Consider the following 26513-nt stretch of genomic DNA (forward strand, 5'->3'; position numbering starts at 1 on the left):
GGAGTCCCAACATACTTCCATACTTAAACAAATCTGCACAGATGTGAACTAACTTGAGAGAATACACAACAAAGAAAAGGCTTTTTGCCTTCTTTTATTTTAGGTGGTGTTAGCATTCAATGATAATATTGTTTGCTAATGGTCTCTGCATCATGAAAATATGTTCACAAAAGAAGTGCAGAGTATCATATTCTCCAAACAGTACACAGAACATGGAATCACACATTCAAAATATGGAAACACAATGGGAACATAGTGTATAATAGGAAACTATCATAACAAACACTAGCAAAAATGAATATAAGTAATTCCTGCCTTAGCATAGAATCATAGAATCATTTGAGTTGGAAGGGGCCTTTAATGGTCATCCAGATAAACTCTCCTGCAATGAACAGGGACACATACAGCTCACTCAGGTGCTGAAAGCCTGGTCTTGAATGTCCCCTGGAAGATGACTCATTCATCACCTCTCTGGGAAACCTGTTTCAGTGCTTCACTACCCTTTCTGTAAAAAACTTTTTCTTATAACCGGCCTAAATCTTCCCTGTTTTGGTTTGAAACCATTTCCTCCTGTCCTATCACCACCGACCCTGCTAAAGATCCTGTTCCCATTTTTCACCTCCTTTGACCTGCTGACCACACGTCTTTTGATGCAGCCCAGCATACTGTTGGCTTTCTGGACTGTGAAGGCACATTGCTAGCTCCTGCCTGGCTTGCCAAGTTCTTTTTGGCAGGGCTGCACTCAATCCGCGTGATGGCTGTGTAAAGCAGTTGCCAGTGAAGCATGCATAGTCGGAATTTTTTGGTTAATATTTGAAGACCCACATGCATGTCCATGTACATCATTCTGTACAGAGTCTACTGCTGAAATGTTCAGAACTTTAATGTAGGCATGTCTTTATATCTGCCTGCCAAACATCTGTACTTTATCCCAGTATGCTCACATGAAATTATGCTATAAACATTTCCATTAGGTTTTAAACGATTTTATATATCCCTAAAAAACTGTTCATGTCTTGGGAAAAAGTCCCCTGGGAAAACTTCAGAAAGTCCAAATAACAGAAATTCCCATATATGTGGTGATTTTGTTTAGTTAAGTGTTAACATCCCATTTTATTGTGCTACCTTTTTCTTTCTCCATCTTCATTTGCCCTTCAGCATCCAGTTCCCCAACTCTGTTTCACAGCACCCTTTCGACTCTCACTGCTTCGTGCACTCACCCTTCCTATACTTAGCACCTTCTTCAAGAACAAGAAAGCTAAACATCTCTTCTGTAGACTCAAAACAAAATTAAAAAAAACCCCAAACCAACAAACAAACAAAAAAAGAAAGCAACCAGCAAGTAGCCAGAGGCCTTCCTTGTGAATCTTGCTGAAAAGTTCTGTGCTTTTTTATCCTTTATGTATTTTGATTGAGAAGTTCTAAGCTGCCATGTGGCCACACAAGAATAGCAATGAGAGTGAGGATTTATTAGGTACTAGCTATGATCTCAATTTCAGGTAATCAGAAAACAGTGCAGTCATAGTTCTCTGGCTATTAAAATCTTGGTCATAGCAAATGAGTGGTGGAAGTAAGGGCAGCAATTTAGGTGAGGGGGAGTGAAAGAAAAAAGACATAAAGCAGTAGCAAGAACCCAAATTTCATACTCTGGCCAGAAATTTCTTTCAAAAATCTTGTTAAACAAATACTGATGCTTTCTGATTCTTGCTAGTCACAAAGCACTTAAAAGGAAGTGTTTAATTTTTTTCTCTCTCTTTGCTTATTCAAAGTAATATTACTTTATTATAATATCAATGGTGAATCATTGCTTATATTTTAGAAATAATCATTTTAATGCACAGTATTTAATGTGCATTTAATTTTGAAGTGTATTTCCAAATATTTTTAATCTAAATTCATCTCCCTAAATCACAGTTTCACGACTTCACAGTTATCTATACGATGTCGTGCTACAATTATCATGTTCTCATACACTGCTTGCATACATAAGGACACTGGAGAAGTTGAGACAAAACAACCACAGCATGAAGTTAGAGTATAACAGCAATAACTACTTTTTTGACCTTTTTATTACACAGCAAAGGTTTTTTTAGACAGATTAGGGTAATCCACTTCTAAAATCCCCACAAAAAGTTAAAGAAATATAGCCAATTCCACTCTATCATATTGTACTTTCCCCCCACATCAGCAAGCTCTCTGAGGTTTGATTCATGCTCCTATAACAAAGGATATTAGGAGGAGCAGTACTAACCAGCAACATAGCCTGCAAACATTACAATGTTGCATTAAATGTAATCAGAAATTAATAATTATGAAAAAGGGACTTGATATTTTTTGAATCCCGATTTTAACCAAAAAAGTGCACAAACGCCTTTCAAATCTGTTTCTTAAAAAAAAGTCTATTCTAGTTCCTCTGAAAAAGCAATAATGCTGTAAAAAGTGCTACTGAATTAGCCCACAGAGCAAATAAAGATGAATATAGTCCTTGTGGAACACTATCACATGAAAACGGGTCTACACCTCATAAATATACATATATTCTCTACCCCCAGTACAACAGCGTCCTTGAGAGTGATACTATTACTGAGTTATTAGCAGGTGTTTTGCATGAAAAGTGAGCATAATAGGCATTAAAGTAATTGGATCCCAAGCAATCTCATATTGTGGAGAATAGTCTCTGAGGGAAACTTACATGCACATCCACACCTAATGATGAGCTCTTTTTAATGTTCTGTTGCATTTGAAGCGTTCAAGTCTCATATAGTATAACAGTTACACATGAGAAACTGCTTAGTGACTTCCGTGCCACTACTTCTCCCCGATGTCATCTGGAGCTGGAAATTTTTGACCTCAGTCTTAGCTGGAATTCATGTCTCTCTGTACAGACACATCATCATCCAACTGCAGTTGTGACCATACTATTCCAGTTACTGATAAAGTTGCAGGAAGGCGTTGATATTGCCATAACTCTTTCAAATACATTTGACAAACCCTAGAAAAGATCTATCGGCATGGGACTCGATCTTGAGTAGCACTTGAATCTTTTCAAGGTAAGCTGGCAATGATGTCAAAAAGAGTGCTCACTTTGAAGCTTTTCACACAAAGTAGACTTTAAGAGATTTTTATGTATGACTTCTACTGTAGGTCTGTACTGCAACCTCTCCACTCTCATAAAACATTATAGAAACCTTATCCCTTCTCAATATATCTGTTGTAAGATTTAATGTTTTGATTCACATTTCTTTTTTAAAAGTCCTAGAATCATAAAAGCATTTGAGTTGAAAGGGACCTTTAAAGGTCCCTCAGAAGGATATTTAAAAGTGCTTGAAACTGGCTGTGGTTTAACAAGTTAGTATAGGATCATATGTAGATGTATGTTAAGTGAGTGTGACTCCATAGGAAAAGAGGTAAAGAAGGCCTGTAACACATGGTTGTACTCAATAGAGAAACACTATCTTTCTACATGCAGATTTTGACTTTTCCTTTGGAGGAAAGAGCGCATACTTATTAAGAAACTAATGATAGATTTCTAGAAAACAAATATATTTCGTTTGGAATGAGAAGCAGATAACTTCAGCAGAAGAACATGTCTTTCTTCAGGCCATACACAAGAACTAGATTACTATCTAACAGTCTGCTAGCAGTAGCAGAGGGATTAAACTGTAAGGATCATGAGAAAAAGAAAGAGCATTAATGAAGCTGCTCTTAATGTAGTTCAGAAGAAAAGTGAACAAAATGAGGATGGGGAAGGAAGTGGCTTGGAAAGTCTCAAGTTTCATTTGACACAATCCAAAGAAGACAAAAAAAAAAAAAAAAGTTGAGAGTGATGCAAAAATCATAGTGTGGGAGATGACTGACAGAAAGTTTATCTGTAGAGTTATAAAGAAGTGAGCAATAGTTTACAGGTGAAAGAACGGCTGGAGAAAGTGACCTATTCAGGCAGAGCATGAAGAGTTTCTTTCTGCAATAACTGGCCCAGTGACTAATAAAAAAAAAAAAATGGTAGGGAATGTGTGAAATTTCTAAATGAGCACTGGTAGATACGCACAAGACAGGACTTTCAGCTGCTACAAATCCAGGAAAGTTCAAATGTGCACGTTAGGCCAGCCAGCCCTCGGAACTCCAGGAGCACTATTTGCCAACTGGTTCATTCACAGCATGACACAGTTAACACCAGAGATGGCAGGTAGTTGAATACATGACAACTGTTTTAACCCAGGGAGAATAAATAGAAGTGCCTACGTGCACAGAAACTATCCTTCCACACTGAGTTTCATAAAGAGCATTACAGCTGAGAATCCAGGACATTATTCTTAATTGCTTATAACATACAATGTTGTAAATAAACTATCTAACACTTCTCAAAATCCATATCCTGAAGTTTAAAACAGAAATGTGCTTGATTTACTAAATCATTAAAGAAAGCTTTTGAAAAATTAAGCTAGGTTGTATTAATACAGTATCATAACTGCAGTCTGGATTTTGTTGTAATAAAATACACTAAACATAAAACCAAATCCCTGTCCAGGAGAACTGATGATATAAATAACAAATACAATAACTGGTGAAACATACCAATTTTTCATGCCTAGATATTTCAGAAAAAGAGACAAAAGTAATTTTAGAAACTTCACAAATTACCTACCTCTGGGATTTAGGATAAAGCAGGAGAAATTTCAGATAAAAGAATAATTGTTTCAGATAGTTAGTGGCAGCTAAAAATAGAAACCAATAAGGGAAGTGCCTTGTCAACCATAACTACTATAATGGTAGCATAATATCATAATGAGAAAGCAGCTAATTGTTTATTTGTTTACAAGTGATGTCTAAAAAGATGGATAAAAAACTGGAATATAGCTTCTCACCTTCCATAGAACAACATTGATCCATTTTAAATAAGGCTGTTTGAAAATGATATCACAAAATATACCTACAATTTATTTCAAGTAGTCTCCCTTAGTAATTGTAAGAAATATTTTTTATCCCATTTTTGATAGACGACCCTTTCAAATCAACAAACAGAAATTAAAATAATTTCTAATTTATAATCTTTGAGTTAGTGATTTAATCAGGTAAGCACTCACTAATGAAAAAGGTCAAAGTGACAGAATCCTAGCACACTGACAAGCTAGCTCTCCATGCTTTCCAGATCTGGTCTCCTTAAACGCTCTTGATGATTGTGTTTCTCCACATAATTTAAATACCTTCAAGAACTTACATACAAAAGATGACCTGTTAGCAAGTTATACAACCAGACTGTACTGCTAACTCAAGCAAGCGTTGAATGACTGAATTTTTTTCCGAATTATTTTCTAATTTTGCCATGGTTTATTCTCCAATCTTAAGTTTGCTTTAGCTACTTTATTTCTGCATAAAATGTATAGTTACAGACTTTCATAATTCTATGTACATTATTCTCTGTAAAGGCTAAAACCAGCCTCTTGCCTCCCTGTTGACTTCTCTCCTTCAGTGCAGCTGTGGGACGGATCACCTCTGAGCACCCATGATGAACCAGTTGTCCAGGGAACATGTAATGGTTTAAGTAGTGATAGACAGCCTAACTCTTCACTGTTGTTGAAACTTGTAAATCAAATCAAATTCCAGGAAAAATTGTTGTGTAGGGATGATTTGGACAAAGATATGGATTTCTAATATATATAGATGAATATATATATATGTATGTATATACTTATATATATACATATATGCATCTACTGCAACATTTAAAATTAAACTTTACCCTATTCTAAATCACTGTGAGATTCTTCAGACTATGAGCTCTTCAGGCAGAGACATCCATTCGTATGGAATGATGAGAATCTAACTCTACATGATTATCTGTTGCCTTTAGGGCCTCATAGAATAGCAACACAAACAGCAAAAATAATAGCAACAATGACAATCAAACTAAAATCTAGGGTAGGATATATAAAGTAATTCCAAAATGGATTTGACATCTGACTGTAAGTAACAGCGTTTTCAAAAGTATTGTACATCCGCTGATGCACATATTTTTATACCTGTATCCTATTTCTGTACTGCAGTGGGCAGTCACAAGCATTTGCTTTCCTCAGCTCTCCAACTGAAATAAAATGGATAGAAAACATTTTCTTTGGGGAAAAAAATTAAAAATACAACATTGCATGTACAATTGTTTAAAGTTCAAAGGGATTTTAATCTGATGAGACTTGCTTGCAGAATGGATAATCAGTTTATGTAAATCTAAAGTCTTACAAAATTCAACCAGTAACTTTCATAAAGAAAGGTGTGAACCTACTGGTGTGAAAAACTGTGCATACAAGGTCAAAGAGAAAAAAAGTTCTTAATACTATAATCATAATAACTGCTTCTTACTGACAAATTACATCTGTTTAGCAACAGCAGTGAATTGTAAATGTAAAATGCAGCACATTAAAGTGATGAAGTTTATGTTTCCACCATATTAAACATCTTCAGTAACTCTTTTTTACTGTGCATATATGAAGGAAGAAAGCAATTAGAGATCTTCAGATTTTGTGTTAGAGCAGCGAGTATTTGATCAATTATTTTATTCACTGATAATGCAGATTTTTCTTAGACCAAACTATCTAAGTAGTTACGTCAATTTCAGTTAATATTTTAATCTAAAAAATGGTAACTAGTGAAACATTTATGTTTTGTTAAAAAAACATATACTTTTTTACTAAAAAATGCAAATTAAACAAGATACGGCATTTAAGACATTTTCTCCTCTTTTCATTTCAAAGAGAAATCTGGGAAAATATTTTGTTTAAATGTTCAATTCGGACAGCAAAGTGAAAAAAATCAATTACTCACACAACTCCATTTACTAATACTATGCGTGGAGGAGTAAATTGGATGACTAATCTTGTTTGTTCCCACATGCTGCCTCTACTTGCATATATATCTGCCGAAAAATTGCAACCTTGAACTTCCAAAGTCTCACAGGTTTTGATCTGACTGTCTTACAGTAGCAATATGGACTATGTGAAGAACGTGGTTGTACTAAAATGAATATACACTCTTCTCACTTGCTGCAAATAATGTTAGAAAGGAGGATTTCCATAGTAATGAAGATGAGCATTTGGAAAGACACATCACTATTTCTGAGGAAAAACATGAAGTTTGACTTGGATAAGTCTTTTTAGTTATGTTGAAAGCAAGTTTTCTCCACAAATATTTCTCATAATTAAATACCATGAAGGCATACAAAATCTAATGATTTTTGAGGGGATGAAAATTCCTATTTGTGCAATTTCTGCATGACTTCACAAAGACATGAACATTATATGTCAGGAAAAAAAAAAAAAAAAAAATTAAAGAAAATACATCAGTAGCCCAGGAGCACGGAAACAGATTTGAAGTAAATGTTTGATAGGTAATATAGCAAACCAGCAACAAACAGAGTAAGAGAGAGTAACACAAAAGAATATAGAATTGGTGTTGATGAATAAAAATCATGAAATAAAAAAAAGAATAGAGATTCAGATGAGATCTATATGACAAATTGGCCTATGGCAAATTTTCCAAGTTTATCGTTTCTGTTCTTGGCCATTGCTGTATTCTCAATGCTATCTTAGATCAGATCCCATATCCCTGTTTAATGCAGATCATACTATGTTTCATAAAGAGAAAATATAAAGTAGAATTGACTTTTTGGTATGATAGGTATCTCTAAGACAACAAAAATGTCCTAACAAAGAGGTTCTAATATTCATTATTTACCCAAAAATGATCCCTTAGAGGATACATTTAATCTATATGCCTTATTTTTTGCTTCTCATGTTGAGTAATTGTAGCTACATGCATATAACAGAACATTCATGTTAAGTTGCTCTTGTTCTCTTAATTCCTCAGACTATACAGAATGTTAAATAATCTCCAGATACTGCTTTTTCAACAACTTCCCTATTGAATAGATGGACATGTATGGCATCAAATGCATCCAAATATGGAGTCCTCAGTACAGGAGAGGTAAATGATCCAAGGGATGGAACACCTCTCCTACAAGGACAGGCTGAGAGCTGGGACTGTTCAGCATGACAAGAGAAGGCTGTGAGGTGACTGATGGCAGCCTTTCAATATCTAAAGGGGAACTACAGGAAAGAAGAGGACAGACTCTTTAGCAAGGTCTGTGATAGAACAAGGGGAAATGTCTTCGAGCTTAAAGAGGGCAGATTTAGGTTGGATATAAGGAAAAAGTCTTTTAAAATAAGGGTGATGAGCCACTGGAACAGGTTGCCTAGAGATGTTGACCTTGGAGACTTTCAGGGCAAAGCTGGATCAGGCCCTAGGCAACCTGAACTAGCTGTGCATGTCCCTGTTCAACGCAGGGGAGTTGAACTAGATGACCTTTTAAAGTCTCTTCCAACTCTAAGGATTCTGATTCTATAAACTGTCCTGGAAAAGTCATTCACGTATTTTTTACAGACTTAGTGAAAAGTCCAAAGGTAGGACTGAGATCTTACAAATGCAGGTTCATGTATCCTTTCCACTCCGACAGTGTAATTTTTACACATCAATAAAAACAAGAAGAAAAACAAGAAGAAAAACAAGAAGAAACAATCTGGAAAATCAGATCAGCATGGAAGACATGAGAAAGGTGGACTGAGAGAGATAAATGGTAAAGTGATTGTTTCCAGATCACGTTGCAAGTCTTTGTTCATGCCAGGACTGATGTGTTCTAGCTACTAAACAACCTCTCTTCCCTACTTTTCAATTTTAAAGCCATTAATATTGGGAACGTTTCCCACAGTTAACATATGAGTCTCTGGTCATCTTCATAAGATGTAATTTTCAAATCAAGTACATTTTGGTAGCTGTTACTTTTCCAAAACTCATCTTTTGCTACCCAAAAGTAATTTTTTTTTCATTTACTGTGGATACACCTCTGTCTTTTAAACATGAGTATCCTTGTCAAACAGATTTTTACACATGACCTCAAAGTCCATAGTTTCATGAGCCACAGTTTTTCAAATGATACCTTATACCAGTGAAAAAAAATTAATTTACAGCACTCATTTTCAGGTCTGGAACGTCCCAAACTAACAGGCTTTAAAACCATGACAAGTTTATGCCCAAAGAAGTACAGATTAGCATGTCATTTTTTACACCTCCCTCTGAGACCTGCTCTGGTGGGCTCATTGTAACCAAGACACCTGCTATTCCAAGCAAGGGAAAATGAAAAATAAGCCTCTAAACACACACAGATCTACATAATTCCCTTAAAAAGACTTTTTTTTTGCTGGACTGGAAGTACTGCATCTGGAATCTACAGGTCATGTTACCTTTATAAATCTGTGTTTGGGACAAGCTACACAAATATTCATATCTTCATCACAGAGATAAAAATCTGAGCATTCTTCTATATTCCTCCTTTGCAATATTTAGCAAGTATTTACTTAAAACTTTTAGTCTTTCTATATACTTTGGGACACAAGATGTCCGTATTTAAACTTTAATTTCCTCTGAAGTCACTTCCAGCAAGAAGGGCCTTAAAAAAAAGCATTGTCTCTATTCTGCAAAAGAGAGTGGGCAATCTTTTGCTGGAATCCATGAAGATCTGACTGTTGACACCAAAGATAGTCTCTCAGGGAATACATGCAGCACTAGAATGAAAGGCAAATGGACACAGAAAATAAAAACATGAGGAGAAATGGGAGAGAACTTACAGAAGAGCAGAATGTAGAAAAATAAAGCTAAGTAGGAAAACTACAGAAAAGAGGATAAGAGAAGGTGGTATTCCAGCCAGTGAAAACATCCTTGCCTTTAAAGTTTTAAAGAGGAACAACCAAAATGTTTTCCCAGCTGCCTATGGAGTCCTATGCAGTAACATGGCATTTCCAAAACAATACATTTCAGGATGCAGTAAGAATTAACATTCAGATATGCTTAAATATATGAAACTGAGGGTTGGGAGCACAGGGAGAACTGAATGCCACTGGACACAACTAGCTAATCCTTTACTGCCTTTGGTATTCAGATGACATTTATTCTTACTCTTTTTTAAAATCCTGAGGGAATCACTGAATTATATATGCACATATATATCCAGTACAGAGAGCTGAAAAGTACAGTTTGCCTTCAGGGCCTGCAATTACAGATTTGCTAAGTCAGCTATATGCTGCCGGGGAATCAAGGAAATCTCCATTAGAATGCCATTAAGACCTGAAGAAAAGCTCTGTGTTTCTTAGACCCCTTGTTCCACATACACTCTATTATTCTCTAGAAGATTTCCACATTTTAGCAGAAACATTCCCTCTCAATGAATTCTATTGACAGGTTTAATATATTTGCTTAGATCAATGTGAATGCCCTTCATTCATATCATCTAAGGTGGCCTAAACTGGGCAGTCAGAGAATCACAAAATGGCCAGGGTTGGAAGGGACATCAAGGATCACGAATCTCCAACCCCCCACCACATGCAGGGCCACCATCCTCCCCATTTAACACTAGACCAGGCTGCCTAGGGCCACATCCAATCTGGCGTTGAACACCTCCAGGGATGGGGCATCCACAGCCTCTCTGGGCAGCCTGTTCCAGCACCTCCTCACTCTCTCTGTAAAGAACTTCCCCCTCATATCCAACCTAAATCTTCCCTCCTTCAACTTAAAGCCATTTCCCCTTGTCCTGCCAAGTCATCTGATGGGCCTGTCAGACTTCCCTATTGACTTACTGAGCCTCTAGCAAGAGCAGGTTAAGCTCTCTTCAGAACTACTGAAACAGCCATTTGATAACAGCAATCTTTTAAAAAATTGCCAGTAAAGATTCAACTCAACATCAGTGTTCACGTTAGATTTGCCTGGTTTGCTCTCTGACCTTCAAGAAGTGTTTGCACATAAACTGCTGGTTCATTTAATCTCTACATCTTTGTTGTATGAACGTTTATATCAAAGGCATAGAGGGAGCAATAGTGCAGAAAGAAAAGAGATCAGAACTAGACGATTTCTCAAGAATTTTTATAGTGATATTCTTGGTAATTGTAATCTACACTTGGTTTTATTTCACAGTAATGTCTAGGAACAATTAGGCAAGACAGAGAGTACTGCCACAAACTATAAAGTAAGTTATTCATTGAAATGTAAAATAAATTTGTGAAATGCTTAGTGCAATTTTTTCCTTATTTGGAAATTCTGGCAGCATGAGTAGATATTGTGAAGACCATGTATAATTAATTACATGCTTGCAAAACCTCACATGTACACATCATAATTACAGAAGCAAAAAGCTCCTGTGTAATAGGAAAACGGTTTGGCTAACTGTATCTGTTAAGAGTACTGACTGACCTGAGATCTCAGCCTTTTTAAACATGATCCAACAGAGATTTTTAGAATAAACTGAAGAGGGCATAGATCCCTCCAATTGAAGGAATCTAGTGTAGGAGGAAGTGTTTGTGACTTACTGAACTTGTTATTAGATTGATAGGAACAATTTATTTTTTTTTTCCACAGCATTACATCAATTGCTCTGCAAGAAAGCAGGTCACTAGTTAGAAAGAAACCAAAACACATGAAAAGCTGTTGGCTTACTCAGTTTGCAAGAAAACCATGCCTTCTATGTACCCTAAAAATTTAGCAGAAGGAGAGGAACAGTGCCTCCAAACTCTACCACGTCAACAGTTCTTAGGAAAGCTAGTGAGTAAAGGGGTTTGCATTTTCAGTTCACTCACAAATCTCTTTCCTTTTATTATGACTTTAACATTTTATATATAATATATATAGTGCAATCTGCTGAATTTTTTCTAAATAACTTCAGCCATTCCATTCAGTACCTGTGTATCTGCCAAGGTCTTTAAGAACATGGAATTGCTGTGGAAACTTAGACAATTAACTTCATGTATACTGTATATTAAACCGAAGCCATTCACCTGAATCATGTAAAACATATGAAACTGGGAGCTGTTTTACATAAATGGTGGCAAAGTCCAGCATCTTGAATTAAGTTTGACTCAAGAAAAAGAGTCTGTCAAGAGATCAAACGTCCTTATAAAGAGGTAAGAAATCAGGCATTTTTACATTACTTTTTCCTAGTGTCCCAAATGCATGAATTCAGTATTCAGACTAATGTCTTGTAAAATTTCCCTTAAAAAAACAAAGCAGTTTTGAGTTGCAGCAGCATAAAATAATCTGAAACCAATACATTCCATTTTTATACTTTCATAACTTAGAGACAATTAAACTGACTTTTTTTTCCATAGCCTAATAAAAAAAATCCAGTCTCAGTTTAAGATCTTTGCCTGCCAAATGCAAATCGGATTTTTTTTAGGATTGAATTATGAATCCTTGAAAATAGGACATATAACAGAAACCCTCACAGGCCTATAGCTACAAAAGTAGTGCTAAAGAAGCACTGGTTGGAATGCAAAACATCATCGGATAACTCACCTCTTCATTCATGTCTCTTGCTAAGTGTTTTGTTACCATAAAAGCTTTAGATTTTGCATAATTTATATAAACTATTAAACACCTGTTCTTTTCCCATAAAATAAGGAGACGGAACAACCTCCTTCATTTAACTGATTGCTGGCTTGAGTTGTCATTATTTTCTTAGCATCTACAAAGAAACTGTAGTTCCCTAATGGTCAGATTTTGTAGGTAAAAACACAGATGTTCAGAATCTGCCAGTCTAAACCCCATCTCTTTTGGTGATTCTGTTGAGAAAATATCATTAAAACTCAATTAGTGAGTCAGTGGTGAAAATAATGATAGATAAGTGCTCACTATTTGCATTCCCCTTCCTTCTGATACAACTGAATGATGGAGCTTGGTTTATTGTGTCCCACGTATTGCTTTTCTGATGCAGCTACCAGTAAATTCCTTTAATGTGTGCCTGCCATAACCTGGTATATGTTTTGTGTTTTCATTAGGACAGTGCTTTTGGAAAAACAGCTAGGAGAAGGGGAACCTCAGAAGGCAAACCGCCTGCACTTGTCTGTTGGAAGCCATGCTACTAGTTAAGAAAGAATATGACATTTCATCTAAATCTATTACTTTTGCCCATTCTTTGTCAGTGAGAGAAATTACGATTTTTTTTGTATCACTTCACAAACTGGAGTATTTTCACGAACACAGAGCTCAACTTGAGTGCCTCTTTCTCAGAAGAGCATGTCTACCATTCACCACAATGCTCTTCAATTGAACACCTTTCCTTCACTGTATTCAGCACCAGGACCCAGACACAACAAAAAGACACAAAAGGCTCAATTTGCAGACAAATTACCCTTGATTCTTCAGCACCTGAAGTGGCATAGAGTTTGCGGTAGACGACAAACAAAAGGCACAGAACACACACAGCTGACTGGTGCAAGAGGAATTAGATCCATTGATCTTTTTAAGAATTGCAATCTGATTACATTTATAATTTTCTTTTGATTTGTTTTTTCTTATGAATGAGATTATTTCTTAAGTATTCCACCATTTCGTTTTTTATTATTATTTTTTTTTATTTCTGTATACTGACATTGGTTACATTCAATTTTTTAACTTTTCCATAAGACATGACAAAACTTTACTCACGGGAAAAAAATTAAATTACATTTTCATTATGTTTGCAAATTTTGTGTCTGTGTGCGTGATTTTGTTTTTGGGTTGGCTTTTTTGTTGTTGTTGTTTTTTGGTTTCTTTTTGTTTAGTTGGTTGGCTGTTTTTTTTCTTCGCTTTTTTTAAGTTTGAAGATTCAAACCAGCTTGTAAATGTCTGACCATTTGTTAATTCTGGCCTCCCACGCTGTGAAGTACTCTGTGGGAATCTGCAATCTGGAGTTCAGCTGAAAAGGGGTAATTTTCATACCCAGACATTACACTTGTCTAACAAACAGAAATCAGACTGAATGCAGTGTACTAAGTGAGAGGAAGAACAGAGATTCAATGTGGTGGTGAAGGCTGGCACATGCTTACAGGCTCAGTTATTAGAATTAACCTGATGTAGAAGAGAACTTGCCAGACTTTATGTCAAATACTCTCAATATTGTGCGAAATTTCAAAAAATTTAAACTTATCTTAGATAAGTCAGAGCTGCAACAGGTAGCCAAAATTTTTTGTTCTAAATAGACAGCAGAGTCCTGGTCTCCTGGCAGTATGTGGCATTTATTCTCAGGAATACGAGGTTGCCTTCCTACAGCTGTGCTTCTACCAGTCCTTTTTACAGTACACAGAATATGTTCAGATCCCAGCACATACACACTTCTTTAAACTTTCCCCCGTACCAGCTGATTACCTTCAGTTTGATAGTACTCCCCTTCCTTGAGACATAATTCATGTCTTCAAAGTGGAATGAATCCCAATGCTGGAAGACATCCTCTTTACTTCTATAAATAATTGTGGATTAATATTTTTCCTACTCTACTTTTTAAAAAGCATTCCTTGTTTTTTTTACTAGTACGTGAGGAATGATTTATCCTCACTTTAAGCTAGCTTTGATGATCAGATTGTAATGTACTTGAGATAGTAAGAACATATTGATACATACTGATAGATATTAAACACAGTAAATGCAAACACTGAACCATCACAAAAGGTTCAAGCCACAAAACTTCATATATAATATTTAATACAGCATGTAAAATAAAAGATATTCAACAAACATAAGACCACAAATATAATCCCTCTGTTGCAAAAACAAAGGTGATAGGTAAATTAAGGATTCATTTCATACAAGTTTCCCTTCTCACCATTGTGAAAAACACTGCTTTAACTAAACAACTGGTATTTTTTTCTGTGTAATTCCACACTATATAATTTGATTACTTCTGTCAGGCTCATAATAGGAGTCGGAAACAAAAGGGCCCTTGCTTCTATCCCTGGCATACAAACAATGGCTAGTGGCCCTTACCATCAAATCACACCTAAAAAGATATGCTCAAAACAGCATCTTTTCTCCTGTCTACTCCACAGGTAGCAACCTAAAAATTAAATAAGTTACATTGTTTTACGTAATGAAGATCATCATTCTGTGTATACTTAAGTGACAGGATATCTCTTGGGAGGCAGAATTGTGTCCCACTTTTTTCCAATGAATTTGTTTCTGCATAGCCCTTAGTTTGAGACTGTAGAGGACATGCTCTGGACAAGTATGTACTAAACACTTTTCTCCACACTGCAGAAATCTTGACTGAATCTGAGCAACTGTTTAACAGAACATATCCTCTGACTGAAGGAAATTTGTATTTAGATCTCTCTAAACACATCTCACACATCCATGCAGCTCTAAATGTATATGCATGTACACAGGACAACTCTGCAGGCTGAAGTATAAGATCTTAACAAGAATCTTTTTAATACACAGACATTAAACTAGAGCCTTTCTGGTTCTCTAAACTACAGTGTAAGTATACAAAGAGCTAGCAATTTAGCACAGTATGCCTTGTAATTGGTTTAATTATTGTCAGCATGTAACTATAAACCAAATACCAATTAATTTTCGTATACTACAGCATTTTTCTTAGTTGTCCCTTGAGTTAAGTTTTCTATGGAAGTAAGCTGAGGTCCCCTGGGAGTGGCAGGAAGGCAACTTTCCACATTTGTTAAGATGTGTAAATGAAGAGAACTATTGAGTGCATATTATCAAAAAGCAAGTTTGGCATCACTTACAAATCAGGAAAAATTAAAAGATCAAGACATTTAAAAGAGCAACTCTACATGTTTGACAGCAGCAATTGAGAGATAAGGCTGACTACAGCATCTGTGGTAGGATCAGTAGTTGGAGCTGCTCCAGTGCTCAGGGGTCTTCTAACTCAAGGACTTGGTTCAGATCTTTCACCAGTTTTAATATACTGACAGTGAGTTTAATATTCAGTTAGATTCCCTGTGTAGTAAGTGCTTGAAAAGGTGAGAGATTGAGTCATCTTCTTATACTAAAGTAGCATACTATTGGAAGTACTCACTATCAGTTTTCAAGCCGACTCTGTCTCCTCAGATATTGTCATATCATTTTTTTTTCCTCAGGCTAATACAAGATTATCACAGTCTGCTAAGGTAAACAATGCAAAGAGATTTACCAAATGAGAATCTGACCCACTGTAGTGGCAGCCTCGGGTAGCACCACTGGTAAGACCAAGCATAGCACAGCTCTTCAGATGTGAGAACATATCCTAGGCACAGCAGCTGATAAGCTGCCATGGGAGGGTTAAGCAGTACCCAACAGCTCCAGGGACCCTCCAAATAGGGTCAATGCTTGAAGAAAAGCACAGCTGTCTTTCCTTTAAGGGACAAGGAAAATGCAGGAAAAACTGCAAATAAAAAATGATTTAGGGACAGACTGATAGAGAGTGAAGATCACAGAATGCTTATACAAATAGACATGGTAACAGCAACAGCAGAAGCAATTTTACTTGATCACAACAGATCCAAAAATTGGCCTCTGTTTGTACTAGCCCAAGAAATTCTTCTTATCTTCTTCCCATTTTATGGTTACAAGTTAGGGAAAAAAAAAAAAAAAAAGATGAGATCTCCAGAAACAAAGTGCTCCTCCTCCTACAGCAAAGGGAGAGAATCACATTTGATTCCACTGTAGTGGAATAATGCTTAAAAGGAGTTTTAGGAGAAAAAGTGTCGGTTCCAGTCATTTGTGATTTATGCAGAAAAAGCACAATGCCAGCATTTCCAGATGTTCAGAAGTCTGCTGGAAATCAAAATATATTTCCAAAAATTCCTAGGGCTAAAAGTGCAAATCTCATTCATACTTGTGAGATCTTACATAAACAGTAGTTTGGTGCCATCACAGAGCTACTGATAAGTCATTACCAAAGCAGAAGAGACTGTAAACCTGAACACTCAATACTGTTCTTCAGGCTTTGTAAACCTGCAGACCCAGTACACAACTTGTGCAATTAGGCTGTAGTTCTCACATTGCTTTAAATCTGTTTGGCTCTAATTAATCCCCAGTTCAGCTATCCTTTAATTCAGCTGCTTCCACTTACACCCACAAAAGATCTGTCCCTGTTCATCAATGAACAGAAATTCCTTAGGTTCATCTGTGCTGTGGGGTTTATATTCATCCTTCTGTGCGTTCCCCCTTTTCCATATGTAGGAAACTCTGCCCACTAAAATACCTGTGTCCTGACTTATTAAAACCATACTTTGGTGCATTTTTTTTTTTCATGCAAAATCAGCTTACCTTAAAAACTTGTGGACTAGTGATGAATTGTTTTACAAGCACTCCTATATGAATATAGATTTCTCAGTGAGCACATTCCCTCAGCAGAGATCTATCTTCTCATATGCATACTCACGTACGTCCATGTCTGTATATAAACATGTCCTTGAAGACAAAGTAAGGAACAGCGCTCCTACTGCTGAAACCACAAAGTGCAAATAAGCTTAAGTTAGTGCTTCTACTTGCACTCAGGCCATGTATTTGGGTCTACACATAGGCCTAAGGTGAAAATTTGTCGCCATTATTTTGCTTTCATGCTGTCATATCTATTCTAAAAAAAATTTAATCTGATGCGACTGGCCAGGAAGGGAACAGGGATAGTTAAGTGGTTTAAAGGTCATTAGAAGCACTGTCAGAAGCTAGAGAAATGACGCAGCTTTTCACAACTATCCCCTTGCATGAAGCCATTTGATTTTTTTCACATGAAAACTACAAATATTGTTTGTGAACAAGACATCACCAGATTTGTATAGGAATATGTCCATTATTCCCCAAAAGTAAGACTCCATTATGAGTGATGGTGTGTCAAAAGTTACGAAAATGTTGGAAAAAAAGTAGTGTACAATGAATCTATGTGTGAAATGAATTAAATCCAGCCTAGAACACTATTTCTGTCTCCATTAGCAACAAGCACTCAAGAGGATGCAGTGAGTGACTTAAAGAAAAGATTGTGATATGAATGACAATTTCCCAGAGCCACACCAAAGAGGTGGCACAAATACTCAGTATGAGTCTCCTCTCCAGTTCCCAGCTCAAGTGGTGTTTCAAACCAACGGGGAAAGCACTGCCAACCAATCATCTTGATATTACTTATTACCCCATTTTCAAATACAGCATTTTTGGATTAATTACTAACAGTGATTCAGTAGCACTGCGAGTTATAAATACGTAAGTGAAAGTTTACTCTACAGACCTCACTTTACCAAAAGCTTTCCTGCATCTTTTTCTCCTCTCTAGTAACTATCCCACCTATGATCCTTATCACTGTATTTATCTTCTTAATGAAATTTTGCACAATTGTCTGACAATTCAGGTTATCCAAGGATTTATTTTCATTGAAGCAATGATTCATCTGAAAAGGTGCAGGTTATTGGAGAAATGAAAGTATAGTTCTCTTGAGAAAAAGAAAACATACAGGTAATGTTTCCAGATAAGATGATGTTATTACTTAGAAGAGCAGCATAAGAAATCAAAAGTTTCACAACACATACAGATCATCGATTCCCTGTGTCTGTACATATACACATCTACATGAACTACTTTTCGTAGTATTGAAGTTAACTAACACAGATACAGGTCACTTGAATAAACAGACAGTTCTAATAGTTTTCTTGAGGGACTAAAATCTCTACTTCATTTAGGACTAAGCAGTGTTCATGTACTTTTCTTAAGTTAGCTTTAAAAGTGCTTACCTGCATGTGTCAGAAAGCACTAACATTACTAATAAAGGACATATGCAACACTCGTTTGTTCATTTATTTTCAATGCATACATGTTAAATAACTTCATTATTTTCTGTTTTTCATGTCTGTTTCCTCATTTCAGTTTAGTTTTATACCCATAGCAAATTAAATTCTCAGTTCAAAGTCAGTTTCTTTTCCTTTTTTCCTCTGCAATTATTTTCCTTAGGTTTCTGAAAGTTTTCTTGTGATTTTGCAGAGAAGTGTTTCTAACATGTAAGTCCCTATTAACAGAAGTTCAGGAATAGAACATGATAACATTTTCTGAAAAGCTGCATAAGAAACGTGAGCAGAAGTTTGACAGTTTGTTTTCTAGGGGAAAAAAAAAAAAAAAAAAAAAAAAAGCAACACCCAGATTGTAGCTAGCTAATATTTTGACGTTTAACTGTGATAATGACTACATTTACTTCCAAAAATTGGAGACAAAGGATGGCAATTTCCATTTTCATATGATCAATCATTCAAATTTGAAAGTCCATGTAAGATAACTGCCTCAGTTCTCCAGAGTAAGCAAAGTAAATTACAAGAGAAGACTCCAAAATTGGGCTTAGGAGCAACTGTATATTCACAGAGCAGCACTGAAGGGTGTCCTCTGAGGTACTTAAGTTTTGGCATAGATGTACGTATAGCGAAGGAACAGGGTTTTTGTCTAATCCACAGCATATATTTTATTTGCAGCTGATCCCTTTACTCCCTGTAATAGGAGCTAAATCTTCACACTTGACAGACCCTGACAAAGGCCTGGGGACCACGTAGTGTGTAGGCTTAGCCCCTTTCATTGCGGTCTAAAAAAGCTCTGAGTCCAGTGTTTTCACATTCAGCATTCACATGGGAATCCACCCCAAAAACCAGGGGGAGTTCTCGGCCTCCTTTCCCATACCCACTTAGGCTAACTGCTGTCGCCCCAGGACTCCATTTGAGGTCTCATCCATGGGTCCCTTTTAACAAACCAGGTTGAAACGGGCCCCTTACAAGCTCACAACCAGGAACCTGAGCCAGAGGAGTATGGCAGTTAATTATTAGCAAGTTCCTCCAAAGTAGCCTAAAGGGGATTGTCCACCAGTGTTCAAATATTGAGCTATCAATTCATCGCAGTTCTAGCAAGAAGAAGGAAAAAAAACCCAGTAAATGACTAACACATGTGCATAGAGCAGGACCTTAGCTCTAGATGTACTAATAACTGTGACTTTTTGTACAATTTTTTTGGAAGAGGTCAGAAGAATTTAACAAACAAGGTACTAGCAGGCTTCCTGTTACTTGTAATTACAAAAATGGGCAATCTTTCATTTTAATAGGTCACATACTTCTTTTTTTCCTCTCTGCTAGTATTTTTTATAAGTAGACAACAGTGCTAAGGTTTGTTTTTTGTATTTTTTTTTTTTTTCAAAATATTCAATATATTGAATTCAATATTCAAAATATTGGCATTTAAAACTTTTAGACTGTACACTAAGACATCTGACAAGCTAGCAGAAACTGGGACAAATCCTGCCTTAAGCTCCAAGATTGCAAAGGGCCAGCTAACAGCAACATTGCATAACAAATAAGCTCTCTAGAAAAGGTAAGAAAACGATAGCTGGAAAAAAGGATTGCAGGGATGAGGAAAAGTATGGAATGTGGTTCAAAGAAGACTCATTGTATAGGGGCATCTGAAAAAACAGGTAGATGTGCCCAGCACATCTTGGGCAAAAGAGTGCAGATGAAAAATACCAAAAGCCACTGTAATAGTCTCTTTTGGGAAGATTTACTATGGTCATTTGGCTGAGAGCTAACCCTTACTTTCTCCACAGATGATCTTTTTAGGTTAATAAATGTTGGAGTGATTTGATGCTTTAATTGTGTATATCTCTACTTGTCAACTGAATGTGCATTTTAAGAGACAGATGAAGATACAGTGAGAGACATCAACCTTTGCAGAAAAAAAAACTACTTTTAATTTTTCAATGAGGGATGATGTGGTCCACAGAAAAGGAAATATGAAGAGAATAACCGATGATCAGCACAGTCTTGGTGATTACCACAGACATACTGGTGATGGATGCTTCAGATCACACTGAAGGTCTTACGCTCTTCCTGCTTTTATGATGACACACTGATTGCTATTATTGCTACAATATATACATATAGCTTTCTTACAGTCATTTTTCACCACTCATCAGAAGCTACTGTACCTGGTCAACAGATTATGCTGAAATCAGGGAGAAAATAAAGCTAGGAACTCAGCAATTGTTATACATTAAACCAAGTGGGATTTTGTTGTCACAGTGTTCTGAATTTATTCCTCAAACTGGTAGAGAAAATATTTTTCAGACAGTTGTATTTTCAAAATCTAACATTGCTTAGAACCAGCATGAAACTATTGTGAGAATAGACATAACTACTATACAAACTTTTAAAAATATCAGTGCATTATTAGTAAGTCCTTTACAACATCTTTACAAATATTAATGTTAAACTCCTCACCTCAAGGGGACTGAATATTTCATGGCATTACTGCAAGGCTTCGTACACTCCCTGAATCTGCAATCACCTGGCCCCAGTACAAGCCACCACCTGACAGCCTTAGGGAGAGGTGTTCCTATCAAGCACAAGCACAACCACAGGACAAATTAACAACCTAGTTTTCTGTATATTCAGAATATTAAGACATGAAAACACTGTTCCTTCAAAGATCTCCCTGCTCCCTGTCCAGATCTTTCAGATCTCCAGTCTGTGATCACTATCCTCCCAAAATCTGCTGCTGCTTGGCTGGTGGCTGCAGGTTTCTGCTCCCTGTTAACTTCTGCAGCCAGTCTCTAGACCTGAAGGGAGGTGGCAGCCTCTTCAGCTTGTCCAGACAATTCGGCTGGGCTTTGAGGCACATGAAAGATGCTGAAGGTCAGGTCATTTATCAGATTCCCAGGGTTTGAGCACGGAGGGAGCTGTATCATGAGCAGCTCAGCAGCAGGGTTTAGGAGTGCTGCATTCATGGGGTCCTTTTAACTGGTCTTCTGTAACGGTGGATTATTGAGCAATCATTAATCAATTTAGTGGGGGTGATAGAAGAAGCAATCACTCACAATTAGCTGAACAGTGTGCTACAATAGTGTGGGGTGCTTGAGGTAAGGTGAGAGTGCAGGTAGAAGCTGCCCTGTGTCCATGGGCATTGCTGGCCTTCATTCTGTCATTAATGGGTGTGCAATGGATGGGTGAGATGGTAGTGTCACAGCATACGTCAGACTGCTTTGGACAGCTGCATGAGAGGGCTCACAGCAGCAACCAGACATCCATCTGGAGTGGGTTGTGTCTCAAGGTTGTCCCACCATTTCTCTCTGAACAAAGGTGACCCTACCACCTCCTTCCTGCTCCTTCTTTACCACTTCCTTTGTAAGTGTTAGATTTTCAGCCCAAAGAGGCAAGCAAATTCCGGGCTCTGAGGGGTATCAGGCTGTCTCCACACAGACACTAGGAACCCCACACCCTACTGTTGTATACCTGTGTCCCATGCAGTTCTGGCTGCCAGGAGCAGCCATGACACTTGCTTGGAGCTCACAGGGTCAGTGATTATCCCTCCAATAATCCAGAAAAGAGATTCACCACAGAGCTGAGCAGGAGCAGCCTCCGGCCTCTGCCTGCTCATCCACACTGTCAGGATGTGTCAATTTATCGGCCTTCAGGGCTGGATCCAACTAGGTGCTGAATGCCATATGGCATGCACAGAGCAGCCTCTTTCCGCACACCCACAAAGAAGTCAGCAGTTTTTAACTTTTACTTTTCAATGAAAAATACTGCTGTTATAATGGACTAAATTTTGTCATAAAAAGTGAAAGGTAGCAGCTAACACAGCACCATTTAAAGCTGCATCTGGAATACAATTGCTGTTTAAAACCAATGGGGAAAAGCAAGATATGGAGAATCAGAAGAGAGCTTAGAATGGAGACCTTTAAAAAAGAAGAATGTGTTATAAATAATAAACACCTCCACAATCGTACATGATATAAAACAAATTCTATTTCAGCGCCTCAGTGGCATTAATAAACCTCTCGGCTTTATTCTCCTAGTTTATGATATCACAAGCACCCCTCTATGGAATTACACTCTTTTTCACCACAATGTAAAAAATCATTAAGACAGTTTCTCAATATTTTGTTATTGTTTGACCTACAGATTAATATGCCTCTCTAGAATTTGCATCTCCCCTATTGTCTTAGACCAAATTACAGCACAATAAATGCTGTCTGACGGGGGAGTATTGTGCAGGTTTTTGCTACTTGCAGTATAGTTATGACTGGCTCCTGCATCAGCAAAAATGATTAAAATTAAAAAAAGTTAGGTTTTAGGAGCTCTGAGATTGCAATGAGGTTATAGATCAGACGATATTTTCTTGCGCTAGTGCCCTTGGGCTTGGAAAAACAATGTGCTTGTTAAATGTTAATTGCTAAATTATTGAAGCCTAAGCCAAATAGAGGAGCATTCTTCAGGCTAGAATGACTACGTTCATGAAAAGAAAATAATCAAGGAAAGCTCTTTAAAGTGTTTTCTGCAAAATCTGAAAGAATGCAAAATTATCTAAGTTCAGTATTAACTCAGCCTAAATTCATAGAAAGGTTGGCTTCTTGGGGAAAATTTTAGGAGTGCTTTGTAATTCTGCAGAGTAATCAGGAAAAAATTCTACCGGGTTTCATGTGAAACCTGGTAATCTTTAGCTCCTCTGATTTGGCTCTTGCTGAGCAAATGTGATCCTTTGTATGTCAAAATCATTTTCAGCCTGAGGATCATCAAATAATGGTTAGGTTTTTTAGGAAGGAGACAAGTAAGTGAGAGCCTGGGAAGAGTGATGAATAACTGGAACTGTTCGGGAGAAAGAAGCAGAGCAGGAAGGAAACCCTAGGTGTTTATGTGAGCAGTGGAGTTGGAACAAAAGCCAGGAGAGCTGGGAGAAGCTAGTCAATGGAAGGAAGGAAGCAGGAGGAAAGAGAAAAATAGTAGGGATTCTGAAAAGGAACGAGAAAGATGACAGTACCAGAGACTACGTACAAGAAGCAGATGCAACCTGCACTTAGGAATCAGAGACCTGCCAGGAACATTTTGTGAGAGTGATATACAAGCTATCGTGGTGGAACAGGTCTATGTCACTAGGGAGCAGTTGCCTGGGGACAGTGATGAGGAAGAAGCAGTGCATCTAGGTTCTGAGCCAAAGTCACTGGCAAGTCAAAATAATTCAAAAAAAAAAGAAAAAAAAAAGAAAAAAAGAAAAACAACTACCCAGAATTTTAACAGAGGCTGTTGGTTTTGTTTTTTTTTTTGCTAATTCTAGATCTCCTTTTTGTGCTATAGCTGAGATATAGAAATAACGAGGAGAATCACTGAAATATTTAACACAAAGCAAGAAAATGAAACATGTATGGATACGCAACAGTCCTTAACTACACGTGTTTAATGATCATAAGGATTTATGTATACTGCACACTGCTCCAGTCATGCTCATGGGATGAATGATTTTCACAAAATAAAAACAGCTGTGGGGAAATTTTCTCAAACTGTAACAGTAACAATAAAAGCAGTAAAATTAAAAGATGTATCTTAAAACATTATTCAAGTTGACAGTCCATATGCAACTATCTTTTTATACTAGATACAGCTCAATTAAAATGCAATTATAAGTACAATATTTGCTCCATATTTTGTGAATGCTCTGAGAATAGCACCAAATACTCTAATATAAGTTTATCTTTTTAATTAGCTTTGGTTATTCCATGAACATGTGTATCTTAATAAGGACTGTGCATTATACCCTCTATGGGACGTTGAATAATGGTTTAATGTAGAGATTGCAAAATAGCTTGGATAGAGTGGAAGAAGAAAATGTGAAATTAGAATGATGGAAATCTACATAAAGTAACATTTCCCAGCAATGTGATAGTGAGAAGCAATATGATTTTCAAGGTCAGAAGGGAGTAAGGGGGGGGGGGGGGGGGGCATTCCAGTGGTCCTCAGAGGCAAACAAAACGGTTCAATTCCTCTCTACACCAGTCTTGGCAAGAAAGAAAGATTATCTTGCCTTTCAAAGTCTGTCATTTGAAGTTTTCCCCATCTTTCCCCGAGATGAACCTAGACCAGTTAGAGGGAAACATTGTGGGGAAGTTAAAGAATTCTGGCTCCAAGAAGGACACAAATGCCACCATTACAGTAATTAATTGAGTAACTAAATATCAGAGTTAGGGCGCTTTATCGGTTCCCTATTGGAGTTAGTCAGACTTGGGTATGTTGCACATGTTTCAGGATCAGCAAGAAAGGGTATAAAGCATCAGGCAGGGTCACCCATGGTCAGATCATGAAGGTCAATTCCTTGCCTTGTGAAATTCTGATTTGAATTGAACATTGAATCCTACAACTCCAGTGTTTGTCCCGATCAACTATTTAGTTGTTAAGTAGTTCACTTTTATCTCTTTTGTCCTCTTTATTCAAAGCTGATACATTTCTCAGTAAACTGGCATACTTTGACCAGTGCCTTAAAAATCAACCATCTCAGAAAGAGATTGTGATAATTATGAAGAATATCATCAGAAGCAAGTTCAAGAAATATCACTGTGATAGATAAAAATTTACTCTGTCTTCTCCTCTCATTTTTTGGGGAAAGTGCATAGGGAAAAAGGTATCTTGGACATCTCTGTCACAGAAACCATTAGCAGAGGTTAACCTAACAATCAGTGTTAGTGTGCCATGAATTTTTCAATATTCTTTCCTTCTGTAGTAGTTCTCGTTTTTTGTTTCCATCACTATGCCATTATTATAATCCCACTGAGGCTTTCTCAAGTAGAACAGCACTTAATTACTGGAATTAGAAATGACAAATATCACAGTTTTATCTGGTTGATCTTATCTAAGATCTTCCGTATATGACCTTGAACAATCTAGTAATTTCCAAAGACTTAAAGAGGTTTGGGCGTTTGTTTTTTGTTTGGCTTTTTTTGGCACTTTCTTTCCTTCTCTCTGCTCAGTTTTACCTTTCTTTCTCAAAGTAAAGCTTTTTTTGACTTATGCAGATAATTTTGTCTAATTCTACCTCATGTAACTACTTACTCTCGTAATTTTTCCTAGCCCTCCATCATTAATTCCACATTTTCAACTTGCAGCTAAAATTGGGTTGCTCCTCCAAACAATAAAATTGTCCCAACTCTCTAATAAGAGAGCAACAATCTTAATTTTGCCTCTAATTCACACCTATATGGAATTTTTTCTTTAGTTCTGAATATATCTTACTTGCTCTGAAGTTTTGCAAGGTTATTTAAGCAGATATAGGGAGATTAATTTTCATAATTGTTGCATTTGACACTTAGTTGGATAAACATCACTTAAGTATTGATGTCTGTGTGAATATCTAAACTTACATTAATATTTGATAACTGAAATAGCGTGTGATGAAAAAATAACATTTTTGTATTAGATTTTGATTGTGCTTTTCATTCTTAAATTATCTGTTCAACATCTTTCACATTAGCATGCCCCCTTATTGTTATAAACAAAAAACAGATAAGTACTCTAAATCTACTGAAAGGGGGGAAATAAAAAATATATATATATATATATAAAACTATGATGTTAAGTATAATACAGACCTAAAAGAAAATTGGGAAGGCTGAAACAGACTTCCTAGTTTTCAGTACCATAGGTCCTGTTCAAATTATTCCGAGCTCAACTGTAGATCCTAATTTAATGTATTTGAATTGGTTTAATGTGCCAAAAAGCAGAGATGTCTGAGCAGATGTGTTGCATCTGTACTATGTATTATTTCTGCTATTTTAAAACAGTTACATTACAAACACAACTACAAAAACAGTTTTATTTTCCTTTCCTAAATGATTCTAGTCATGCATGTGTTTATATCTTCTCAAAGGTGCTCTGAAAAGTACCATAATTAGC

The 26513-nt window shown here is 36.7% G+C and overlaps 1 long non-coding RNA gene across 2 annotated transcripts in view; it reads right to left on the bottom strand.

Annotated features, from left to right (window-relative positions):
• LOC125693855 (uncharacterized) overlaps nt 1-26513 on the bottom strand; it is an 87942-nt gene that overhangs the window by 37439 nt on the left and 23990 nt on the right. The window lies entirely within an intron of this gene.

The sequence above is a fragment of the Lagopus muta genome, chromosome 5 (assembly GCF_023343835.1).
Source record: "Lagopus muta isolate bLagMut1 chromosome 5, bLagMut1 primary, whole genome shotgun sequence".
Taxonomy (NCBI): Eukaryota; Metazoa; Chordata; class Aves; order Galliformes; family Phasianidae; genus Lagopus; species Lagopus muta.